A 6,062-nucleotide genomic window follows, 5' to 3' on the forward strand; every position below is an offset into this window, starting at 1 on the left:
AGAACTGGACAATCAGAGTTGCTGTCTTCTAAATAAGATCCAGTCTCTGGATGTTGGCCATTGATGGCATTACATGGATCCAGGGGCAGTTCGTGGTTGTAGCACTTAATTATTAGAAGATGGGGGATCTGGAAGGAGGGGGCACAGTCTTGATCTGAGCAGCCATGGAGTTCTCATCGCCCGGTCCCGCACATCTGGGTTCCTCTTTCAATTCCTTCATGCATGAGGCTCCTTCAAGCTTGGGAAGGGTGGTCTTAAGCGTACCTATGGCTGGTTGCAGAGGTCTTCAGCTGCCGGGGTTCTAATCATGTCGGTGAAGGAAATTCACCCCGGCACCTCCAAGGGGCCTCGGTGAGGAAAGCCATGTGCGAGGTCAGGACACTGTCGTTTTAGACATATTTGGAATTAATTTCAGATCGAAAAGTACACATCATTCAACATACTTATGTGCTTAGTAATAAATTACTACACACTTCTTCAAACACCTCAGAGACCCCACTCTGGTCAGAGAACTAGATTTTTAATTACAGGTCTGTTTTGCCCATGTGTCATGACTGAGAATCACTATCAGTAGATATGAAACTCACTATACACAAAGATGCACACAGGTTACTTTGAGTCATCTATGTTGTTAATGTGAGTTGGCCATTAAACTTCACTGAGACCCTTTGTTCTGTCCTTTATAGGAGCCTCATGAGTCTCACCTTCCGTTCAAGTTGAACTTGTAATAAGGTGGAATGAAATCATCAATATGCTTCTCACCTCATCCTTCAGGAGAAAAATCCTACATACATTCAAGGTGGTCAAAGTGCAGACAACACCATCCACCTTTTCCTGGAGATGTACACAGGACTGAGGTGAGAACAGCAAAAGGCTCTATTTTAATGTTCTTAATGAAGGATTCTGGGGACAACATTAAACAAACTCATATACCATCTTCCAAAAGAATTATTTTGTAAAACTGATGCCTAGGGTATGGTAAACGATAATATAGTAAAAACCATATTTTTATTTCTGGGACATTAAAGTTCTAAATCTATTTATTCATGCTGCTTTGAAATACATTCCTTGATTAGGAATCATTGTCTGCCATAGGAGTGAGGAAGGACAACACTCAAAGTAAGAAGAAGCGAAAAATATGGAAAAATTAACTCCTACTAGGTTTGATAACACATATACAAAAATTGAAATGATACAATGATGAGCATGGTCCTTGCACAGAGATAACATGCAAACTTGTAAAGCATTCCATATTTTTGTTGCAAGAAGAATGAACAGGTCTACTTTAAGCTAAGACAATCCCCATAAGTACAAAAATTCTACATAAAGAGAGCACAAATCCCCAAAACAACAATCTCTCTCAATGTCAATGGACTAAATGTGCCAATTCAGATCCACAGAATAGGAAGATGAATTAGAAAACTGAACCCAACATTCTGCTTCCTGCAAGAAACATGTCTCAACAATCAAAGCACCCATGGGCTAAAGGTAAAAGGCTGGGAAACAAGTTTTCAAGAAAATATCACCTCCACAAAGCTGGAGTGGCCATACTAGTATCAGACCACATGGACTTCAGGCTAAAGGTTAGCGGAGACAGTGAAGGTCATTTCTTAATGATCATGGGATATGTACATCAGAAAGAACTCACCTTCCTCAATTTATATGATCCTAATGACAGACCAGCAAAATACTTTAAAACAACTTCTAATAAACTTATAGAAAAACATTGATAGCAACACAATACTAGTAGGAGATTTCAACACTTCTTTGTCACTTCTCGATAGATCAAACAGACTGAAGCTCAGCAAGGAAATATTTTTTTAAGGGAAGTAATGAACAACCGTTGGCTTAGGGAAGAAATCAAAGAGGAAATAAAAAGTTTCCAGAAACAAATGAGAATGAGGACACGAGCTACCATAACTTGTGGGACACAGCAAAAGCAGTGTTAAGAGGAAAGATTATAGCTCTGCCAGAATTCATCAGGAAGAAAGAAAGGGCCTACCTGAATAAATTAGAGCTCAAGATTTTGGAAAATAACCAACAAAAGTAGTCCAAACTAGGCTGGAGGAAGGAAATAATAAAACTTGTACCAGACATCAATGAGCTAGAATCCCAAAATACAATCCAGAAGACCAATAAGAACAAAAACTGGTTCTTTGAGAAAATAAATAAGATCAATAAACCATGAGAAGCCTCTCAAAGAAACAAAGAGAAAGAATTCTAATAAATCGAATCAGAAATGCAAAGAGGGGTATCCTAATAGAAAGTACAGAAATCCATAGGATCATCAGAGATTATTTTGAGAATCTTTGCAGCAGGAAATGAGAGAATCTTGAAAAAATTGATAAATTATTGGATTCCAATTACCTCCCAAGGCTGAACCAAGAAGATTTGGAATACTTGAACCTATCTCTACCAAGGAAATTGAAATGATGGTCAAAATTATACCCCCAAACAGAATCCAGGGCCCAGATGGATTCACTAGTGAACTATTTCAAACCTTTAAAGAGGAACTGCTTCCAACACTTTTAAGATTTTCCAGGATATTGAAGAAACATAAATACTCCCAAATAGTTTCTATGAGGCAAAGATCACCCTAATACTCAAATTGACAGAGACACCACAAAAAAAGAAAATTGCAGACCTTTTTCCTTTGTGAATACAGATACAAAAATTTTCAAGAAAATACCAGCAAAGAGAATCTAGAAACTCAACAAAAGATCACACACTATGACCAAGTAGGTTTATCCCAGGATGCAAGGATGGCTTAACATTCTCTAGTCAATCAACAGAATACACCATCTCAATAAAATAAAGATAAAAGTCATATGATCATATCAATAGACGTAGATAAAGCATTTGATAAGATCCAGCACCCATTCATGATGAAAAACTCTCCACAAAATGGGAGTTGAAAGTACTTTCCTCAATCTAGTCAAAGCAAATTACCACAAACCCACAGCAAGTATTATTCTCAACGGGGAACAACCAAGGCTTGGAGCAGAAATCAATGAAATAGAATTCCAGAATACAATCAGGCACAAAACAAGTTACCCAATCTCAACACTCCTATTCTTCATAGTACTTGAAGTACTTGCCATATGATTTTGGTAAAAAAAAATATATATCAAGGGCATCCATATAAAAAAGGAAGAACACAAGCTTTTACTATTTGGAGATAACATGATACTATACTTAGAAAATCCCAAAGAATCTCCAAAAAAGCTCCTGGGAACAATAGATTTGTTTAGTAAAGTAGCATATTACAAAATCAATATCTGGTACTACATGGCTTTCCCATATATTAATAATGAAAGAGAAAAAAGAGATAGAGAAAAACAATCCCATTCACAATAATACCTCAGAAAATAGAGTATAATAGAATCAACTAAAAAGGTTAAGGAACTATACCAAAAAAAAAAACCTACAAAACACTACTTCACAAATAAGAGAGTATATGAGGAAATGGAATCACATCCCATGCTCATGGATTGAGATGTTTAACACTGTCAAAATGCCAATACACACCAAAGCTCTATAAAGATTTAATGCACTTTCTATAAGGATACACATAACATTTTTCAAATAAATAGATTAAACACTCTTGAAACTCATACAGAACCATAAACTCCCATGAAGAGCTAAAGCAATCTTAGGTAAAAAGAAGAAGGAAACACCTTCCCCAACTTCAATCCCTACTACAAAGTTGTAGTCATCCAAATACCATGATATTCAGATAAAGACAGGCCTCAGATCAATGGAATATAGTCTAATATCTTGAAGCTGGCCCTCAGATTATTATTACCTAATCTTTCATAAATGCTCAAGAAATATGAAGTTGAGCTAGGAAGTCTCTACAGCAATTGGTGCTGGGAAAACTGGACAGCAACATTCAAAAAAAATGAACTCAGACCTCTTTATATTGCCAGGCGCAAAGTCAGATCAAATGTATTAAAGACCTCACTATCATACCTGAATTCTTAAGATTTATGGAGAAAAATGTGGGAAGATCCCTTCATGACATTAAAGCTAAGGGAAACAAAAAAGCAAGCAAGCAAGCAAGCAAGCAAGCAAGAAAGAAAGAAAGAAAGAAAGAAAGAAAATAAAAATTAAAAAATAATGCTGTTTGCAATGCTAAGCATCAATCCCAGATCCCAGATCATCATTTTCTTGCTTTTTTGGGTCACACGTGGCGATGCACAGTGGTTACTCCTGGCTCTGCACTAAGGAATTACGCCTCACGGTGCTTGGGGGGACCATACAGGATGCTGGGAATCTAACCTGGGTATGCCGTGTGCAAGGCAAATGCCCTACCTGCTGTACTATAGCTCCAGCTCCCCCCCTCCCCATAATTCATCATCCTGAGGGCCTCAGATTTTTACCTTCCGTTTAGAAACTTCATCTTTACATTGATACAGTAAATTGAAACCACAGAACCATTGAATGGCATGTTATAATGGTAGCAGCCATGAGCAAACATTGATAACCCATAAGTTGTCATGAATGAATTCTGTCTCAGAGGCTTCACTTCTGAGGATACCTGTCACTACCTCCTTTCTGTTACATATTCCAGGATCAGAATCTACATCAGGCCATCAGTAGAAATTGTCCACCCGAAAGCTAGCCTTCCACTGGGATCAGAATCCTTGATCCATGTAACTTGTAATTTTTCATACATGATTTCTTGACCTTGTTTCAGGTGGAGGCATCCAGAGCATAAACTCAGCTTTCCTGTTGTTTCCACAGGAAATCCAAATACCTAAGGATGTTATCATTTCTAACGCCACTGTTACAGATTTTTTTGGAATCCCACGGTAAGATAATATCATTAATGTTATAATATTACTGTTCTCCATAGTTCGGATCTCCCCAAAGATCTCTCTACCCACCTCACTCCAAGTGCAGACTCCAGTTTATCATGCTCCTGAAAGTACTTCTAATAGTTTCACTCAGGTTCTCCCCTAAAGTGCACAAGTTAAGTTCATACCACTCCAAATTCTTATTCCTAAACTACCAGAGTAGGCTTGGTCCTCAAGCTCTTATTCTCATTAGAAGAAATACCGTGCTCTCTTTCTCTATGTCTCTCTTTCCTTGCTTTGTTAAATGAGAGTTCTCGCTTGAACAAATATTTCATTCCACCCCACACATGTTTCACAAGTTTCTGAGTGTTTTTCAGTACAATCTATTTAGCTTCACTAAACTAAAAATTTTAAAAAACCAGAGCATTGTTAAAACCAATATTTGTATCTTTTAAACCACAAATTTTGAAAATGAAAGGTGGAAAAGCAATGGAATACTACTCAGTTGTATGAAGTGAAATCTTCTTATTATTTGTATATAAAATGGATAACATGAGGAAATTATGTTTAGTGACAAAAACCAGGCAGAGAAAGAAAGGCATCCTACAAATTCAGGCATGCGTGGCATATAGAGAAAACAAATTAAAAGAATAATATGAGACAGACAAACGTCTAAAACATTATTTATATTCTATGATTTATAATTCAATTAGTAATGGTTTCTAATACACATAATTCCAACATGACACTCCTCATTCTCTCAAAGAATAAACCCTCCCTCTCCCCCAATCCCCCAGAATCCCTCACTCTCAATCCCCTGACTCAATTGTGTGGATCAGTTCTCCCCTTACATTGCTCTTGAACCTTTGTTTCTACCTTGCTGTGTTTCTTTACATCCCACATATGAGAAAAATCTCTCTGTATCTGTTCATTTCCTTAAGGCTAACTTTACATGCATGATATCCTCTAGTTTCATCCAATGTTGAAAATTGCATAATTTTGATATTTTCAAAGCAATAAAAACAAACTTTAGAACTATGACACTATTTAGTTACCAGATCGAAAAATATAATCAAAGTGGAAAAACTGAACAATGGTGAATGACAGAGTAGGCCTTTCAGTAGTGAGTGTAATATGATACATGCACGTTGATTCTGCATAATTCTAAAATTTATGAAATTCTATAATGTAATTCTATAAGGTAATTTTACATAATCAAAAAAGTATTTCAATAATTTACATTTATCTATGATTTTGGCGTAT

The 6,062-nt window shown here is 36.7% G+C and overlaps 1 pseudogene; it reads left to right on the plus strand.

The window, feature by feature from the left end:
* Nucleotides 1-1,161: 1,161 nt before the first annotated feature.
* Nucleotides 1,162-1,258, plus strand: LOC130037142 (uncharacterized; annotated as a pseudogene).
* The last annotated feature ends 4,804 nt before the right edge of the window (nt 1,259-6,062 follow it).

Source organism: Sorex fumeus, unplaced genomic scaffold (assembly GCF_029834395.1).
Source record: "Sorex fumeus unplaced genomic scaffold, SorFum_2.1 ptg000070l, whole genome shotgun sequence".
Classification (NCBI taxonomy): Eukaryota; Metazoa; Chordata; class Mammalia; order Eulipotyphla; family Soricidae; genus Sorex; species Sorex fumeus.